The sequence below is a fragment of the Moschus berezovskii genome, chromosome 17 (assembly GCF_049115385.1).
Source record: "Moschus berezovskii isolate FMDL1 chromosome 17, NW_MosBer_1.0, whole genome shotgun sequence".
NCBI classification, from domain to species: domain Eukaryota; kingdom Metazoa; phylum Chordata; class Mammalia; order Artiodactyla; family Moschidae; genus Moschus; species Moschus berezovskii.
In genome coordinates, this window is record NC_142476.1 from 65,859,267 (window position 1) to 65,879,844 (window position 20,578).

At 47.3% G+C, this 20,578-nt stretch overlaps 1 protein-coding gene across 3 annotated transcripts in view; it reads left to right on the forward strand.

The window, feature by feature from the left end:
* Positions 1-12,378: 12,378 nt before the first annotated feature.
* Positions 12,379-20,578, forward strand: part of TLR5 (toll like receptor 5) — a 31,735-nt gene continuing 23,535 nt past the window's right edge. The window contains exon 1 of one of the 3 annotated variants that reach the window (XM_055419840.2): positions 12,379-12,607. The gene's annotated coding sequence lies outside the window, so the exon portion shown is untranslated. Of the gene's footprint in view, positions 12,608-12,709; positions 12,777-20,578 lie in introns of those variants that run through there. The other 2 variants (XM_055419837.2, XM_055419838.2) reach the window with 2 other exon arrangements.

Below are 20,578 nucleotides of genomic sequence, written 5' to 3' on the forward strand. Positions count from 1 at the left end.
AAAAAGTTGCAGGGAAGTCATAATGTGTCAATAAAGAGCAGAACTCACTCTGATCTGCTCAGTCAGTCATGTGACCACAATCTTGAGAAGCACTCCCAGAAAGCAGAAGAAAAGACAAACTCACGAAGACTATGAGAAAGATGATAACAAGTATGTAGATGTGGCTGACGGGGGTGGGTGGAGGGGTGCTTCCCAGGTGGCTCAGTGGTAAAAAGAATCTGCCTGCCAAGCAGGAGACACAGGTTCAATCCCTGGGTCTGGCAGATGCCCTGGAGAAGGAAATGGCTTCTTCTTCCCACTCCAGTATTCTTGCCTGGGGACTCCCATAGACAGAAGAGCCTAGTGGGCTACAGCCCATGGGATTGCAGAGTCAGATAAGGCTGAGTGACTAGCAGCAACAGCAGACAGAGTGCGTGAGAGTGCCTGAGGGGGTGTGAGTGAGACAATAAGAAAAATATCTTATTTTCTGAACAGCAGAAATGAAAGAGAATGGGGATTCAACATAGGAATAATAAGTGTTCCCAAAGAAGACATTAGAACAAGCAGAAGAAATAATCAAAGACACAATTTATGAACAAGTTACATAATTGATAACTTGTCTGAAAGTACAAAAGCATAGTCTGGATTCCAGGTACAATTAATTATCTGACCCATTTCTAGAAATTTTTTTATAAGTTTTTACTTACAAGGCATGCAAGAAAGTAATATAACTATCCAGAAAATGGAGTTTTTATTTGCATTATAAGCAAAGGAATGGATTTTATGTTATAGACTTCTTAGCAAAGCTAAATATTTTTTAAGTTATATCCAGAGCATTTTGAGTGAAGAAAGTAAGATATTACAGAAAACCCCAAAAGAACCTTTTGGCCAACTCAATAAAGATTCGAGAATTTTACTCCCATCCAAACTGTTTGTGATATATGGAAGTAGCAGAAAAATAGTCATATGCTCATGGAAAACACAACTTCTGTGAAAATAATTACACAGACTTATGTTCCACTTGACTGAAAGCTAAATTTCAGAACACGACTGGTAAAATCACATGTAAAAGTATTTATGTGTCCCTTCTCACTGAATTTGAATCCCAACCTTAGTAATCCAGTCTGATTATGCGTCTCCCTAGGGCAAGGCTTGACCATGCAGAATCCCCTCATCTCCTTCCCCCCTTCTGCTTCCACAGCTTTTCTAGCACCAGGAAATGTAGTTTGAGTCATATGGATCACTCCATCCTTGGGATTGTATCTCCTGCCAGGCTTGGTAGGAACAAAACAATTACTGCTGCTATTCTGTTCCAGCAGTTATGAACTGCTATAAATGATTAACATGGTAGAAGACTGTGCCAGGAGAAACGCTAAACAAAGAATCTTGTTTTACTTCCATTAAAAAATTTTAAATATGGCCACATAATAATAAGGAACTTCAATAGTGATTTTTCCGCATTGTGAGTGGTACAAGATTTCTGGTTGTATTTTTGATGTTTAAAAAGTAATACAATACCAAGAAGTAAATATGAGGTCATCAGTCTCTCTTCACATCATCCTTCGTCTAAGACATGTGAATATTCTTGTGTTAATTACTCTTTAAAGAAATATATGTAGCGGGATCTTGGCTGTGTCACTTATACACCGCACAAAAGGCATATATATAAAGAGATTGGAAGAACATGAATGAGAAAGTGAGACAAAAATGAATCCTATTTCCCAAGCTGCAGAAACACTCCCTATGGAAGTATTTGCTGATGTTAGAAGTTTCCCTTAGTGAGCCTTCGGGTGGATGGAGCTATGTACACGCATAGGCACACATGTACACAGATGGGCACACTACATCTGCTTACATTTTCCAACCATGAGACTTCTGCTTTGCTGAGTAGGGGATACAAAATGATGTGGTAATTGAATTGTTCCAAAACACAGAAAGAACTAGAGGAGACTAGGAGAATAATAACAGCTCGTTATGTTATTAAAAATGCTCCATTCTAAGCATTTTTTTTTTCAAATACTAACAACTCTTTGAGGTAGGTGCTATTCCCCCACTATACAGATGAGGAATCTGAGGTTCAGGGAAATTAAGTGACTCATCCAAGGTCCGAGAGCTAGTAAGCAGCAGAACTTGGGGCTCAAACCAAACAATTTCGAAGACTTCCCTGGTGGTCCAGTGGCTAAGATTCCATGCTCCAAAGCAAGGGACCTGGGTTTGATCCCTGGTGGGAGAATTAGATCCCGCATGCTGCAACTAAGAGGAAGACCAGTCTAATAAATAAATAAATAATTAAAACCAAACAAGTCTGGCGGTAGGACCCGTGTTCATTGCTTTCCATTTTTCTTCACCACCTGGCAAAGAGACCAGTAGGAGAGAAAGGAATTTAAATAAGCTTCTGCTGGATAGAATGTGATGTGAATTCTCTTCCTTGTGTTCCAACAATGTGTTTTACAAAATAGTCCTCCATAATGCGTGATAAAGTTGAACTTGTGTTTTGAGATACAATGAAATACCAAGTATGGTGTGGGTGTGGGTGTGTGTGGGTGTGTGTGGGTGTGTGTGGGTGTGTGTGGGTGTGAATGAAAAGACTAAGAATGTAGAAGAGTGGCTTCCCTGACAGTTCAGTGGTTAAGTTATCATGCTTCTAATGCAGGGGGCAACAGCGTGATCCCTAGTTAGAGAACAAAGATCCCACATGCCGAGCAGCCTGGCTAAAAAATAAAAAGAATGAATAGAAGAATCTGGGTAATTCTTTTCTTCTTTGTATTTTCATTCTCTGTAACATTTCACTGTAAATGAGTACACTTTTATAGTCAGGAAAAAGAGATTATTTCTTAAAAATCAATTTATATAATTTTATATTTGCCATATGATGATTGCATTTAAAATATTCATAGCAAATATGCTTGGAAAGAAACTCACTTAAATGTTAGCAACGGTTATAACTTGGCGGAAGAATTATGAGCAATCTCTTTCCCTTCCTTCCTTTCTACAATAACCATTCTTCCCTTCTTTCTACAATAACCAGATGTCAATTTTGAAATGGAAAAAATTGCTCTAAGTAAAATCAGGAATGGTACTTTTAGATGCAACAAGCAGTGGAGGAGGATGTGAAGACAGAGGGTTTAAGGAAAGTTTGCCTGACTGTGTCTGGAGTTGACTAGATCAAGGCCATGGAGATACAGAGGGTCCTGCTAGTCCAGTCTTGCCAGCTCTCCAGCCGCGATGAGATCGATCCTCTCAGATGACTGATGCACCTACAGATGCTTATTGAACGCCAGCCATGGGAAAATCATGGGCCTAGGAATGATCAGGAAAAGCCACAGATGGGAGACACGATGGACGAAGAGCTCAGATGATAAATTAAGTGTATGGGGAGCTCCTACAGTAAACATGCCAAACCAATGAATGCACAGCTAGTTGCAGATAGCCAAGGAGGGGTGTGGAGGAAATAAACCAGATATTGATCAAAAACTATGGGGGAGACAGTGAGGAAGGATCTCTGCTTTAGACAAGGGGGGCAGGGAAGGACTCAAAGGTGTCATGGTGGGGCTTTGACCTGAAGGGTGAGGAGCTGCCCTGGGAAGGTGTTGCAGGCAGGGGCACTGCAGGGACAAAGGCTGGAAGGAGAACAGGAAGGACAGCCATGGGCGAGGCAGAGGGGCAGGCTGAGCTAGGAGGAGGCAGGCCAGTCACTCTGGGCCTCGCCAGCCATACAGATGAGTTTCACTGGACTCCAAGTGCAAGCAGAAGCCACTGGAAGGTTTTAATGACCCAAGAATTATGTCTCAAAAGGTCACTCTCAGTACTCATGGGGAGTGAACAGGGGCAGAAGGACTGCCAAGAGCAGTCGCTGGATCAGGGCCACTCCTGGTGGAAGATTCTGGGCTTGACACGGTACTCTGGCAAACATGACTCAGCTGGCAGTCTTTCAAGAATCCGCTCACCTGTGCCTCCCATCTGAGACTTTTCCTGATCCTTCCCAGGTAGGCTCGTGACCCCTTCATCTCCCCTACAGATGTGTTTGGCTGCAACTGTAGCACGTGATTAACTTGCCGTGTACGTGTCCGTCTCATTCTTATAAAGGGTCAGCCTCATTCACCCCTAACTGGTGCCACACACAGCAACTGGCGGGTAGCAACTGAATACCTACAAACCACCAGCCTTCTGCTCGGCAATGTACAGGACATGTATAATTTTAACCTTGACAATAGCCTGATAAGGGAGATATTATTGTTCCCACTTTATAGATTAGACACTGAGGTTCAGAGAGACTGAGAAATGCATCCAAAGTCACATAACTGGGAAATAGGACAGCAAAGCTTTGAATGCTTGGCTAGGAGGCTCCCCAGCCCATGCTGCTATTGAGTAGAGGTTCACTAAATATGTGTTGAATGAATGGACAAACAGATGAGATCCTGGACGAGAGCAAGTGTTGATGAGACTAGACATAAAGAACTGGTTGCAAGAGAAATCTCAAAAGGAAAATCTGAGTGAACATCGGTGCCTATTAACAGGGAGGAAGCAATTATTTGAGACAGCCTCAGCATGGCGCAGCTGGGTGACTGGAGCAGAGAGGGACAGTCAGGTCATGGAGTGGCCAGGAGTAGACAGCTGTCCTAAGAGAGAAGATGGTATTTCTGGTCTAACGTGAGAACTGTTCAAACAGATCAGAGGTGACTTGGATGCGTCACAGAAGCAAAAGGAGAAGACAGCTTGGAGGAGATGGCTCTCAACGAGATCAAACTGCTTCTTCGAGTTCAAATGGATTAAAAACAAAACTTCTTGCCAACTTTTGAGGAACCAAAATTGCAGTACCACCTAAGAAAACCTTGCAACTTGGTGTGGAGAAGAGAATCAAACTGGGTCAAATAAGGTCACAAAGTTCATGTCCACCCACACACATCCCCCACCCCAGATGCTCAGCAGCCACGAGGGCGGAAGACAGAACACAGCCATGAAGCTTCTGGTCACTGTGGGCAGATTTCTCCCCAGACCCAGATAACGGAAGCCTCCTGAGTCTCCTGGCAGCTCACCCAAAAGGAAAGGCTCCCTCCAACCCACAGCAGGAACACAGCACTCCAGCTGTGCCTGCCTTTGCCCTGCAGGGAGCCACATTTGAACCTTATGACTGCTCCTTGGGGATTAGTAGAAATGTGTGCCAGGCCCTCCTCGAGATTTTCAGAGATGTGTTCTTTTTAAAAAATAATAATAATTTTTATTGGAGTATAGTTGCTTTACAATATTGTGTTAGTTTCTGCTATACAGCAAAGTGAATCAACTACACGTATACATATATCCCCTCCCTTTTGGATTTCCTTTCCTTTTAGGTCACCACAGAGCACCAAGTAGAGTTCCCTGGTCTGTACAGTAAGTTCTCATTAGTTATCTACTTTATACATAGGATCAAGTGTATACATCAGAGACCTGTTCTTTGATAGAAATGCAGCAAGGAGCTTACAGACAATAAAGTTAGAGAAAAAGAAAAGAATTCATGCTCTTGGCATAAACAGAAGAGGATGGAAACTCACTTTCTTATAATTGGTGTAGTATCTCACTTTCTTATAATTGGTGTTGCCAGGCAGCAGAAAGGAACATTGCTAGAAGAGAAGTGCCTGTACCCTTGCCAATTCATGCCTCCCTCTGGCCCACACCCCTCTCTCTCACTCCCCTTTGCCAACCAACCAGGAAATCTGCAACAGGCACAACCCAGCAAAGAGGTCTTAGCAGCCCTGCAGCTATGCCTGAATCTGAGATCTCAGATACACAAGCATGCATCCCAGGAGATGAACTGCTCACTGTAACTGCTTGGCATTTGCTAACTAACAAGATAAAAGGATTCCACCTTGGCTGGGACTTGGGAGGAGGAAGAGGTAGAGAGAGTAGAAACAGGAGGATCCAGGAAGAGACAGTCAGACTCTACCTAGGATCAAGGGAGGAGGAGTTTGACTGCGTAAGGGCAGTGCTTAGTCGCTCAGTCGTGTCTGACTCTTTGTGGCCCCATGGACTGTAGCCCACCAGGCAACTCTGCCCATGTAATTCTCCAGGCAAGAATACTGGAGTGGGTTGCCATGCCCTCCTCCAAAGGATCTTCCCAACTCAGGTATCAAACCCACATCTCTTTCGTCTGCTGCTTTTGCAGGTGGGTTCTTCTATTTCTAGCACCACCTGGGAAGCCCTGCTTAAGGACAGAGGTCCCCAACCTCCAGGATCTAATGCCTGATGATCTGAGGTGGAGCTGCTGTAATAATAATTGAAATAAAGTGTGCAATAAACGTAATGTGCTTGAATCATCCCCCTTTCCCCCAGTCCATAGAAGAATTGTCTTCCATAAAACTGGTCCCTAGTGTCAAAAAGGTTGGGGACCGCTGATCTAAAGGAGAGAGGTGAACCCTCACAAGTGTCTTGGAACAAAAAAGCTTTGCATTGGTGAAAGGAGAAAAGAAGTGAAGGGGGGGAAAGGAGGAGGAGAAGGAAACAATTAAGATCCAGTGAGAGACATTTCCAAAAGAACAGAAAGCTCAAATCCAGCACTAGACCAGAAGGATAATGTCAACTCACCTTAGCAGAGTGTGACAAACTGCTATTTCCTTTCCTAACCCAGAGTAGTGGCCAAAGGACTCTTCTGAAGTTCAGTTGTCGAGCTGCGGTTACACAGCCTCTGTTGTATTCCTGAGCCTTCCAACTGTTTCAGGCCCTCAAATAATTGACCGTCCTGAAGAGCTATAAAATAACCCCACCAAGGGGCTTTCAGAAGCTTTTTACAGTTCAGATCTCTGAAACCATCAGTAGACAGAGCCATCCCAGCAGCCCCTCCGTGCGTTCCTTTTCAGTGGTACGTGGATAACTGGCTCTAGAGAGGGGACAACCACGGTCACTCATAAGGGTCTCTCCAGGGCTTGCAAATTACCTGCCATGGCAATGGCCCCATAGAACTGCCATAGAGGGAGCCAGCTTCCTGCATTCCCAAAGCCTGGTTCCCTTCAGGTATAATGAGGTGACATGGGTTTTCGCCATTCATCACTTCACCCCTTTGGCCAACATTTATTGAGCACTCACCACGTGTCATGGCTGGGAAAAGGGGCCAGGGACAAAAAGGTGAAGAGAAGGAAACTCTACAAAGAGAGCTGCCTGCTTGATGCTCACAGCCTAGCCAAGTGATGAACAAGGAAATTGGATTCAAGGGGAAAACTGTGACACCGATGGCAAGATGGCAAATGATGGCAGCACAGCGTGGAAACAAGGATCTTTTTGGGCCAAATTTGTCAGGTAGCAGAGTGAGGGAGAGTTTGCTGAATCTAAGCAAGGGACCACAGGGGCATGGGACTCTTATTTTAAAGGCTTCTCTCAATGACCAACTTGATGCTGAAGTCCTCAATGATCTGCTGTGTTTGGTTTCTATCACTGCATAACTAATTAACACCAACTCAGTGGCTTAAAATAACACCCATGTACTACCTTACAGTTTCTGTGGGTCAGAAGTTCAAGCATGGTAGAGTCCGGTCTTATGGATTCATAATCCAGTGGCGTAGCTGGGTTCTCAATGTGGAGTCTAACAAGACTGAAATCAAGGCATCAGCTGGGCTATGTTCCTTTCTGGAGCTTGGAGTTGTGACTATAGGATGGAAACGCTTGTTTTCCTTCTTGCCAAATGTCCAGGGACCACTCTCAGCTCCTAGAGGCTGCCCTTAGGCCCTAGCCATGTGGTCCCCTCCATAAGGCTATTCACAACAGGCTGTTTGCTACTTCAAGGGCATCAGGTGAATCGCTCAACAGGCTGCTAAGATGGAGACTTCTATAACAAAACCTAATCAGGAAGGAGTCAGAGGTCTCACCCACACTCAAGAGGAGAGGAGTACATAGGTGGATGCACCAGGGTGTGAGAGTCTTGGAGACCACCTCAGAGCTCTGCCTGTGCTCAGTCGCTAAGTCCTGTCCAACTCTTTTTTGACCCCATGGACTAAAGTCCGCCAGGATCCTCAGTCCATGGGATTTCCCAGGCAACAATACTAGAGTGGATTGCCATTTCCTTCTCCAGGGGATCCTCCGGACCCAGGGATGGAACCTGTGTTTCCTGCATTGTCAGGCAGATTCCTTACCACTGCACCGCAAGGGAAGTCCAGAATTCTGCCTAAACATTCACAAGTTGTCACTCCAATGGGAAGATGTTACTCTTTTTGGTATGTGATTTCTAAAACAGTTGACCATTTCCATTCTTGACATTCATACAACTTTCTTGGTTCCTCGCTTTCTTGATTTTCCTCCTATTTTTTCTTTTCACTTTCTTTGTTTCTTCCTGTCTCTCTTTTACAGTTATTTAATGTGAAAGACAACGTACATACATAAACATGTATGAAGCACAGCAGCACATTGCAGGGAAGTAACTGCCTGTATCTTTTGTCCATTTTTATTTTGTCTTCTTACTGATTTTTATGACTTCTTTATGTGATCTGAATATTTGCCCTTTGGCAGTTATATGAGTAGAAAACATGTCCAGTTTTGATTTCTATGTTTTCAGTCTTTTCGTAATGTCTTTTGATGAACAGAGGTCTTATTTTAATGCAGTTAAATTTGTCAATCTTTTATGAATTTTTGTCTTTCTTGGCCCTTGACTTTGCTTGTCCTCTAGACAGTTTTTCACCTATGATTTCAACTGTCACCTCTATCTTGATGCATCTCACCTCTGTCTCCATACAAAGAATAGAAGTTTCTTCTATTCTTTGGATATAAGACTTGAACTGCCTGCTGGATGGCTCTACCTACACATCCCACTGACAGCTCAACACCAATTTACCCCAAACTAAACTTGCCCCTCCAAGTCCACCTATGAACACACTACCACCCCAACCCTAGCTCTGTGACTGGCACAGCCCTGGTGGTGGTGGTGGTTTAGTCGCTAAGTTGTGTCTGACTTCTTGCAACCTCATGAACTGTAGCCTGCCAGGCTCCTCTGTCCATGGGATTCTCCAGGCAAGAATACCTAACCAATCACAAAGCTAGGATCTTGTGAAATTACCCTGACATCTCTTTCTTTCACAGGAACCATGTTTTGCTGATTCCATAATCTAAATCTTTCTCTAATCTGTCTTCTTTACATCTCCAGGGCCAGAACGTTGGTTCTACAAGACCGGGAACCTTGTCTAGCTTTTGCATTACCATCTTATCAGTATAGGATAATGGTTAAGAGCATGGATTCTAAAGCCCAGTTACCTGAGTTCAGATCCTAGCTCTGTCATTTACTAGCTATGTAAGCAAGTGAAAGTTATATGACCTCTTCTCTCTCAGTTTCCCCATTTGCAAAATGGGAATGATAATTGTCCTGATTCATAGGATTGTGGTAAGGATAAAATCAGTTAGTTCCTGTATAGTGCTCTGAACAGAGCAGGGCATTAGTACCCAATACATATTGGTTATTATTAATAATATCATATCCTACCACCAACATAGTGCTTGGTTCATAAACAAAAAAAGTTTATTGGCTGAAGTGGATGAATGCCACTGCTCTAATATACATTCTTATTATCTTTGCTTGGACAATAGCAATAGCCACCTAACTGGGGTTATTTCTGAGAGACACTCCCCCATCCCTTACCCCATCCATTCTACACACTGATGTTAGGGTTATAAGTCTAACAGACAAATATGGAGGTATGGTGTCACTCCATTGCTTAACACCATCCAGTGGATCCCCAGTCTCCACAGGCAGCCAGGCAAAACCCAAACTCCTTAGCAGAGCCTACGTGATGGGCTCCTGTGATCTGGCCCCACCCCCTCGCTCCGGTTTCACCATCCAGCGACAGTTCCCCAAAGAAGCCACCTTCCTTCTCCCCTCTGTTCTTCTGCAGGCTGTTCCCCCAGCCTGGATTGCCCTCTCCCTGCTCTGTCTGGCTGACAAAATTGTCATTATCTTTTTAGTTGCAGCAATGACACCAGGTACAGGATGCAGGCGTTTTAGTCAGAGTTAGGTACACGTGTTACTGTAGCATTTATCAAATTATACTATAACCATTGGTTTACACGTCCACCCTACCCACTGGGCTGTGAGTTCCTTGATGCTGAAAGCCAGGTTTTATTCAGATTTGTATTCCTGGACAGAAGCACAGGGTCTTTAGTAGAAGCTTAATATATGGTTGCTGAATGGATGGTTAGTTTAAGAAGTACCTAATAAACCTTGGAATTTGTATTTCCCTGAATCTTGTTTTGGTTGTTACCTTTTTAATAGAAATAGTCACTAATGCTTAGGTTTACAAGTTTATTGAGTTCTAATTTTGTCCTTTAAAATGAACAATGCCAATATCATTCATTCATCCATTAACCACCAATAAATGTTTATCTGGAGATATTTGTCAAATACTGGATTTGAAGTGTACATATCAGACAAGCCTCTTCTCCTTATACGTTTCACAAATTATTAAGTCTATTAAGTATTAAAGGGATAGCATGGAAAACTATATTCGCTATCTTGTGACAAATCATAATAGAAAAGAATATATATAAAAAGGATGTACATATGTGTGTGTGTGTGTGCTGTGCGGTACTTAGTCACTCAGTTCTCCCCAGCTCTTTGTGACCCTGTGGACTGTAGCCTGCCAGGCACCTCTGCCCATGGGGATTCTCCAGGCAAGAATACTGGAGGGGGTTGCCATGCCATCCTCCAGGACATCTTCCCAACCCAGGGATTGAACCCAGGTCTCCCACATTGCAGGCAGATTCTTTACCCTCTAAACCACCAGGGAAGCCCAAGAATACTAGGTGGGTAGCCTACCTCTTCTCCAGGGGATCTTCCCAGACCCAGGAATCGAACTGGGGTCTCCTGCATTGTAGGTGGATTCTTTACCAGCTGAGCTACCAGGGAAGCCCATATATTTGTGTATATATATGTATACACATATATGTATTAAACTGGATCACTTTGCTGTACAGTAAGTGCCCTCAGTCCTAATTAAATCAGCAAAGACTTTGATCATCTTCCCCTCCCCTGCCAGACTGGGGAGAGATGGCCTTCAAAGAACACATGTGAGAAGACCCTAAGCTGTCCTGGCCATTCAGGTGAAAGTTGTCATCTCCCTCAATTGACCCCATCTGTCGAAAGACACAGTCAGGTAGACAGGACCTAAGGGTCCTTTCAGGCCTGACATGAATCCCCTGAAGCCAGATGGATGGAAACAGTACCCAAGCCGGGTGCCAGCCTGGGGAGAGGGCTTCATTGTCCCTGGGGAGACCTCACAGCCTGGAACATTCTCCCTCCTCCCCTACCTATCCCCAGCACCCTTGCTCCTGCGATTTGCAAGGCCCCCCGCTGGCCTTGCATTTCCACCAGGACAAAGCAGGGTAAATGTGCTGTGAACCAAGCTCTTCCACGTGCTCTCGGTTCCATGAACAAAAAAAAGGAAGACTGACCCCCACCACCAGCAAGGCTCTGTTTCCGATCAGGTTTGGCCGCTGAGGCTCCCAGCTCTCAGCCCTCACTGGATGCTCTTGCAGATCGCACCCCCGACCCACTCCTGGCAGCCCGAGTGTGAGCGCGCCTCCCTCTCCGCAGCCCTGCCACAGCGGGTTAGGGTTGAGCAGGAAGGCGATTCCATCGCTCTGCATAGCGGCCCTTCAGACCTACTTGAGACAACCTGTCACTCACACTTTAGGCTGCCAATCAAGGACGGGAGCCGGGAAGACTCTACGACGAGATCCTTGCACTGTAATTAAGTGCCAGGGTTTTACACGGATCTTTCACACCTTGCAGATCCTATCACTCAGTTCCCCGGTGATTGGGAGTCAGCTGTTCTGATTACACCCGAGCTCCGATCGTTAATGGGAGGTTTGGGACTCAACAACCCGCGCAGTTTGTGCACCCACCCTCACGCTCCCCTCACCCCAGTCCTGCTCAAGACAGGGCCAAGTCTATCTCCCCGAACTGGGTTTCCTCCCAGAGAGCCACTCCACCACTTTCTGATCGGCACCTCTCCTTAACCCTTTGGTTGCACCGGCATCTGGGGAGCCGGTTCTTATTTCTGACAGGTCCCTTTTCCTGCCAACTCTAGCCCCAGAGGAGGTGAGGTCAAAGAAGAGAGAAGGATCACTGCTCTCATAGGACAGAAAGGGTCTGTCTTCTCCTGGATTCTTCAGACAACCCCAGGCTTCCTTCCTCAAATCACGAGTGCCTCCCAGCTGGCACGCGCTGGCTGAAATGTATCAAAATGTTCCGCTTTTAGCCGGATGTTTGGCTCCATAGAAGGAGCACTGCACCCGGAGTCAGAGGACATGGTCTTGACAGCTTCTGACTGTGTCTTTGAACCACTTCTCCAGTTCCTCGGGCCTGGGCTCCTCCCCTGTGCGATGGGAAGAGAAAGGGAAGCGAAAGCTGCCCTGGAGGATCTCGAGGGACATTCTGGGAGTCTACAGAGATGGCAGCTCTGCGGGTCTCCCAGCCCTAGACGCCCGGGATCCAGGGCGCCCCATGCACCCAACATCCGCGTCCCTCCCTCCCGACCCCCCAAATCCTTGGGTCCCATATATTCTTCCTCGTCAAACGGACACTTTCGCCTGTCCCCGCAGCCGCAGGGTCTGCGGTACACATCCGAGGAGCCTCGAGATTCTAGCAGGAGGGCTGCTCGTCAGAGAGAACAAAGAGGTTACCTGGGCTGAGGGGGCGGGGCCTGTCCGGGGCGGGGCCTGTCCGGGGGCGGGGCCTGTCCGGGGGCGGGGCCGGCGAGGTGTTCCGGGCCCCCGCGTGGGGCTCAGCTTCTGCGACTGCGAGGAGCCAGCCGAGCTGTGCGAGGCGCGGGCGGACTTCCCCGGAGGTGAGAGCTCTGCAGCAGAGGAGGGCAGGTCAGGGCTGCTGGCGCCCGGCAGGGACGGGGCGGGGGCGCGGAGCCCCCATGGGGGCGGGGAGCCAGCCAGCTGTGACCACCGGGCGCCTCTTCCACTGGCAGAGGTGTCCTGGGTTGTTTACAGCTCTCCTCCTGCGCCCGGGGCGCCCATTCCCTGGACCTCGCTCTTGGCTTCTTGAGGGGCATCCCTGGGGGGAAGGGAGAAAGGGGGAGTACGTGGATACCTTGCCAGCGGGACTCTGGAAACTTTGGCTGTGAGGAAGTCACTTGCACCTCCACGTTGGAACAATGCTATCAGACTTTCTCCTTTTCACTTTCGTCCCCACCCTGAGAAGGGCAGGTGGCTTCACTATCTTCCTTTGAAAAGGGAAATAGCCACCTTCAGCAGGACCACTGGAAATCCCAGAAAGTTACTGAGCTGCTCAACAAAAGGCCTCAAACCCCCACATCACCCCCATAACACCAGGTAGAGCAGCGTGGCAAAGACTCTGAGGTAAATAGTTTAAAATGAAAAATCTGCTTGTGAAGATAAGAGCATAGTGGCAACACTCCTGGGAAGCCACAGATGGAATGATATTTTTTTAAGGGGTGAGGACGGGGTTAGTGGATTGTCATGGGGTGAGGGGTGTTGTCCCAGGAAGTCCACTGAGGCCGTATTGGGTGGGAATTGATGGCGGGGGCTTTCCCTTGCAGTGGGCTAGCTGTGTAGACACCTGGTGTTTCGAACACCTGTCCAGCACCTGGACCCACAAGCAAGCAGGTAATCCCAGTGTCCTTCAGATAGGTGCTCTTGCTGAGCAATGACCCAGTGCATACGATGTTGTCAGGTGCGTCTGGGATGCTGTCCTCTTGCTCAGTGCCTGGAAGAGGTTGATAGTGATCACACACTGATGTTGGAGAGCTGCCCCAGGGAGCAGCCAGGCCCTGGCCAAGTGTGTGTCATACGATCACTTCTCCCTGCATTTACTCAGCCAGGCTGAGCATTGACCAATCTGTCCAAGGACTCCTGGACTCTCAGACTCACTTCACCCTTGGTCTGTGGACAGAAGGCAGTGGCCAGCAGCTTCCCATTGTGCCAGGTACAGCCCATCAGAAAGGAAACCTTGGAAGAGGAACCTGGGAGAAGGTCTGTGGTGCTCGATGCTGATCCCCGAGTTGTGGGATTGTGGGGACATTCCAGAGGGTTCTCAGAGAAGGGAACCAGGCCAGCGCTAGTTACTGAGTGTATTTTAACAATCCCTCTGACCACACCCCTGCATATCAGCCTTCTGGTGCTTCTGTTCTAAATGACTTCGCAGAATCATCCATTCCCTCAGATATTAGAGCTCTGAGTAGATCGAGAATCTTTTAGAGTCTGTAGTTTGAACGCAGAGCCATCCCTGCCAGCTTTGGGGGTTTGTTTCTAAGGAGGCAAGGCTTCTGAGGAAGTTGTATCCCAGAGCTTTCTTTATTTCTCTGTCTCCGGAAGTTTGGGTTGCTGAGTGCTGAAATCAAAATAGGCCTGTTTGTCTATTCCTGCTCACAGACTTGGAGAGCAAGAAAACACTGGAATGTGAAATGACTGAATCCACTCTGTTTGTTTCCCTTTTTGTTTTGTGGGAAAGAATGCAGAAAGCAGATGGAAATCTTCAAAGCAGGTCTCAAACTTTGGGAATTCCCAGTTCTGTTTTTGCAGTGCCTTTCCCGATATGGGGGCTATGACCTACAGTGTGCTCAGCCCTGTGGGACCAAGCCAGGTTGGTTGAAGGAATGTTGCTGCCCTTTAGAAGCTTCGAGGCTCAGGGGAGGGGAGAAACCAGCACCTATGTTACAGAGAACAATCAAGTGAAATTGCGTGGCATGGCCTGCTGCCTCAAAGAAGATACCCCGCGTGGCCTGGAAAAGGCAGAGAGGCTCCGGGAGCTACTTAGTCTTCAGCTGCATTTAGAAACAATGGTCAGGCACCAGGCAAGCAAGGGGGAAAAGCCCCTGAAGCTCAGAATAAGCAAAGGCACTCTCTCTCCCCTCCCCAACGCAGTCCACAGTCTCTGCTTTCCTTCCCGGCTCCGCCTCCTGCCACTGTCAAGTGCCCTCTGCCACACTGACCTCTCATGCCATTCTGACCAGGCCTCTTCTGTATGCCTCTCTCTCCTTGCACTTGCTGTCCTGTGCCCAGGATTCTCTCTTTTGGGGACTCCTCTGTTTTTTGTTTGGGGGGGGAGTGTACTTTTGGCTCTTTTCTTTGGCCATAGCATGACACGTGGTATCTTATTTCCCCAACCAGGGATCAAACTCTCATCCTTTGCATTGGGTGCTCAGAGTCTTAACCACTGAACCACCAGACTAGTCCCTCTTCTCCATTCGTATATTCTTTTCATGTGTGCAGGCACACACACATACACACACACAAACATTTCCTATCAAGGAAGTCCCCGGAATCCGCTGGTTTTTAGAAAGCATAAACAGCATCTCAAATAGCACCTTTCCCAAGGAAGACTCCCGTGGCTGGCTGCTCCCCTGGTCTTCAGGCAGAGCCGGAGTGCTCCTCCTTCCCCTCCACTGCCTCATGACCGAACATCTACTGAAGCCCGCACCCTGTGTTGCCCAGTTGGCTTGAGGGGTTTTGCCCCACCAGCTGAGGCCGGGCTGTGTCTTACTCATCTAGAAAGTCCGCTTAGTATCTGGCACATAGCAGACAGCACTCAGTAAATGATTCCTGATTGAAATTCAACCATATGTAGGGACCAGGAAACACCTCACTTACTTGTGGGTTAAGTGCTATTATTGGGAATTTAAAGACTGGATAAGCTTGGCAGAGGGATTTGGGTTTAATTCACAGGCAATACTTAAAGCTCTTAGCACCCCTGGGAACATCCCCTGGAGAAGGGAATGACAACTCACTCTTGCCTGGAGAATCTCCATGGACAGAGGAGCCTGGTGGGCTACAGTTCATGCAATCACAAGAGTTGGACATGAGTTAGTGACTAAACCACCACCACCACTGCCTCAGAATGGACTGCAATGTCCTTCTTGATCTGGCCCCAGGGTGTCCTCTCCAGCCTCCCCTCCCACCAGTTCACACCTTAAACTTACACTTCTATCTTATGAACCAGTTGGATCACAGCAGACTCAGGTCCGGGCTCCGCATCTCCCTTGACTCTTGTTTGACAGCCTCTGCCAGGAAGGCCCACTGCTGTTGAGAGCTTACCCTTCCCCATCCATAGCACTCAGCCTCTGGATCCCCTGAGTGTAGAGTTCCCTCAAGCTGGGTTTGCATATCCTCCTCTGGGCCTCACTGCTGCCAGCACATCCTCTCACAGCATCATGCCCTCTTGTGGCTGCCTCCTGCTCCTGACCCTTAGCTCTCAGATCACTTTTGCTGGGTTTGTCCTTGATGAAGCCCCCTCAGCTAACAGCCTTCTTGGGAGAGAGTGCCCAATAAACAGGCATTGGATAGAAAGCTGAACCATCCATCCAATGCCTGTTTATGCCATTTCCATTGGTTGGAATTGTAAAAGCAAGGACAACACGAGAGACGTTTGAAAGGAAAAAAGTAAGAGTTGGTGATGAGCGATATGAAGAAGGAAAAGAGAAGGTTGGTATATAATCCTGCGAAGCAGGGGGAATTGGACTCAAGAGAGGTCCACTCCATGACTCTGAGTGCCATGCAAAAATATTTCTATTTTCTGGAGGATTTTCAAAATCCAAAATATTGTTAAGTCACCTTGGGGTATTATTGCATCTAAAGTTATTGCACGATGCCCAAGTGGGGACATCCTTTAATCAGCAGAAATGTGCACTTTGAGTGCAGATGTGGTCAGGGTTAGAGGGAGGTGACGGGAGCTCAGAGAGGACGGTCCAGCTTGTGAAAGTGAGTGCAATCACTGCAGGAAGAAACTAAGCTGAGGTCTTGGGGAGAACCTACATTCTGGGGGTGGTGGTGGGAGAGAGGAACTGGTGGAAAACAAAGAAGAAAATCAAAGAAGCCAAGGAAGGAGATAGTTCAAGAAGAGATGTGTGGCCAAAGCTGTCTGTGCCAAAAAGAACGGCCATTCAGACAAAACAGATGAGAAGGAGGCAAGCTTTGAGAGTGGCACTCCCATTGGAAAGCCAGGCCTCATGGGGTCAAAAGAGGCTGATTAATGGGCAGTGGAAACGTTGGGCGGAGTCTTCAGACCTCACATCTGTGGAATTTGACCATGGCAAAAGGATAGATTTTTTTCTCAGCAGGAAGTGGCGAGTGGTCATGTCAAGAGAGGATAGTTTTTTTTGTTTTGTAAGAGATCTAACCACAGTTCCATGCAGGAGGGAAGAGCCCATGTATGTTAAGGAATATGGATGAATTGCCCTGTTCACATTGGTTGTGTTTCATTTAATCTGGCTCCCCAACAGTTGCCCCAGGGAACTCTCATTTGGGGTAAGCTCCCAAGCCATGGTACTGCCAAATCCAAGGAGATGATGTTGCAACCTGGAAGCAGTTGGTCCTCACCTTCCTGACTGGTGGTAAACTCATCTCAAGTGCCCCAGACTTGACTTTGCTTCATAATGATGCAGGCCAGATGTTTTCTCCTTGGCTGTGCACAAATTCATGACACCAGTAATAATAGCAGACACACAAACAGCATTTACTCTGAGCCACTGTTCTGAGTCCCTGTAAGATGGGTCTTGTTATTATTCTCATTTTTCTGATGACAAAAATGACGCCCAGGGAGCTCACCCAATGACACAGTGGTGAGGGGGGAGCAGGGTTCCAATTGGGTGTGTCTGGCTTCAGGGTCTGTGTGCTTAAAGTGAAAAGAAAGTGAAGTCCCTCAGTTGTGTCCAACTCTTTGAGACCCCACGGGCTGTAGCCCACCAGGCTCCTCCATCCATGGGATTCTCCAGGCAAGGGTACTCAAACCACTACAGTAATTCAGGGTGAGCAGCTCATGCTTTCCTGTAGATGGATGTTTGTGATTCCAGCTTTATTGCAGAATTCTTAGTCATGGTGCTGCTGACAGCATGACTTATCCAAAGTCACCACACCCGTTTATCTATCTATTCATTGTAGGTTAGACTAGCTTTACTAGTCACAAATAATTTAATCATCAATAAATATCTACCACATGCAGGACACTGCCAGGGACCCAGAAATATGACCTATATGTGTCATCTCATTGAATCCTCATAACCACTCTATTCTGTAGACAGGGCAACTGAGCCAGCATTTGAAGGTGGCCATAATGAAGTCCATAATGAATCCGCCTGCAATATGGGAGACCTGGGTTCGATCCCTGGGTTGGGAAGTTCCCCTGGAGAAGGGAAAGGCTAGCTACTCCAGTATTTTGGCCTGGAGAATTCCATGGACTATATAATCCGTGGGGTTGCAAAGAGTTGGACGCAACTGAGTGACTTTCACTTTCACGTGTTTTACAATATCGTGTTGGTTTCTGCCATACATCAACAGGAACCTGATATGGACCATTTTGGGCTTCCCTGGTGGCTCAGATGGTAAAGCATCTGCCTGCAGTGGAGGAGACTTGGGTTCGATCCTTGAATCAGGAAGATCCCCTGGAGAAGGAAATGGCATTTCCTTCTCCAGCATCCCACTCCAGCATTCTTGCCTGGAAAACTCCATGGTCGGAGGAGCCTGATAGCCGGACCCGACTAAGCGACCTCACTTTCACTTTTCATAATGAAGGCAAGATGGAAAACCACTTTCAGCCCTAAGTTTCTGTGTTCTGAGGTTCATGGTCAGAGACTTAACTGGTTCTAGAGTATTCCAAAGCTAACTTTATTTTCTTTCTCAACACACACAAGGTTTGCAAGTGTGAATCAGTAACATGCTCAGGTGTGCAAGAAATACTGCCCTGCCTTTTATTTTGTGGAGATCAACTTAAATATTAGTTTGCAGCCTTTGTCTCACCAGGCTGGCAAGAATAGAAAACACCCCAGGGTGGTGTCATGATTTTCGGATCTTATGCAGTGCTGAGAGCTTGGGGTGGGGTTGCGGGGATCCTGCTCACCATTCTGATCCACTCAGGTTACCACTGAGAAGCCTGCTGACCCCGCCTCCCTCATGGTCTCTGCTACTTTTGGATTGCCCAGCCAGACTCTTGGGGCTTGCCAAAGTCCTGTCCTTCCCAGACCACCAGACTTCTCTTTCTTTCCTGTTTCTTCCAGACCCCCCTGCTTTGCCCCTTCAACTTCACTCCTCTCAAGACCTCCTGGAAAAGCCTCTGTGTCCCGGACCTAAATCCCTGTTTGGGAAATGAAAGCCAGAAGATTCTGCAAGTTACTTCTGAGTATAGTCCTGTTACATACCTAGCCTGGGGCAGTGATGTCGGGAGACTGTAGAGGATGGAAGTGGGCAGGGGAAGGTGGAAATACATGGAGGGGGGAAAGTTTTCTACTCTTAAAAGATGATCTAGCCACAGGAGCAGTCCCCTCTGAGAGTAAATTTCTAGGTGGGAAAAAGTTGCTATTTGAGGCCAGGATATACATGTGTGTCTGCTAAGTCACTTCAGTCGTGTCCAACTCTTTGAGACCCCATAGAGCGTAGCCCGCCAGGCTCCTCTGTCCATGGGGTTCTCCAGACAAGAATACTGGAGTGGGTTGCCTTGCCTCTCCAGGGGATCTTCCCAACCTAGGGATCAAACCCACAGCTCATACGTCTTATCATCTGTTTTGGTAGGTGGGCTCTTTACCTCTAGAACCACCTGGGAAGCCCCCAGATATGTGTAAATCCATTTTATTTATCCATTTTATTGGTACATCCCTTGTGGCCCAGTTGGTAAAGATTCCACCTATAATGTGGGAGACCTGGGTTCAATCCCTGGGTTGGGAAGATCCCCTGAAGGAGGGAAAGGCCACCCACTCCTGTATTCTGGCCTGGAGAATTCCATGGACTGTATAGTCTTTGGGGTTGCAAAGAGTTGGACACGACTGAGTGACTTTCACAAGACCATTATTTTCCATAGATATTTTCAAGATTGTCTATAATAGATTCAAAAATTTGCCAAAAAGTAGGGGAGGTGATTGTGTCCTGGTCTGTGATGGCTGTCATGACACTCAGCAAATCTCATTAGATAATTTGAAGGTTTCCAGGCTATGAAAATGCTTCTAGTTCAAACTGGCCATCAAACACATACAAAAACAGGACAAGGAAAGTTAAACTTGTCAAGGATGCCCAGGTGATGGCCAAAGCGGAGCTAGAAACCAGCTTTCCCCTCTCCCAGCCCAGAGCTCTTGCCCAGTGATCCCAGCCCAGTGATCTCATGCATCTTTTAAAGAATAACCCGCAGGGCAGAGGAGCCCAGTTTCTTGCTGACTCCACCCTCATTCAGCAGGGAACACAGCCCACCTTGAGCAGCTGGTCCAGGCTGTTTCCATACTCCACAGACCTCCCTGAGGTCCCTGGATGCTGGGCACATGGCAAGAATGTGTCCTTATAACAGGGGTGTGTTTCCCAGCCCTGCCTGTCCTGCTCCCAGTTTTGGGGCACCACCCGTGAAGCCATCATTCCTCCTCTGCGCCTGGCAGGCCCAGAGATGGGGGACCCCTCTGCCTGGCCCAACTCCCTCCCTCTCCCTTCCCTTATCTCTGCCCAGGGGGTGTCTCCATCAGCTGCAGAGCAGGCTTGATTCTACCAGCCTGGGGAGGGTTTTCATGATGCTTTTGTTAACCCAGCACGGCCTGCAGATCCCTCCCCGGACAGCTCTGAAGTGTTTTGTGCTCTCTCCTCACATTTCCATCCTCTGTGTCTAAGGGATCATAGTTTAATAAGGTTTCTCTTCACCATTCCTCTCCCCAAC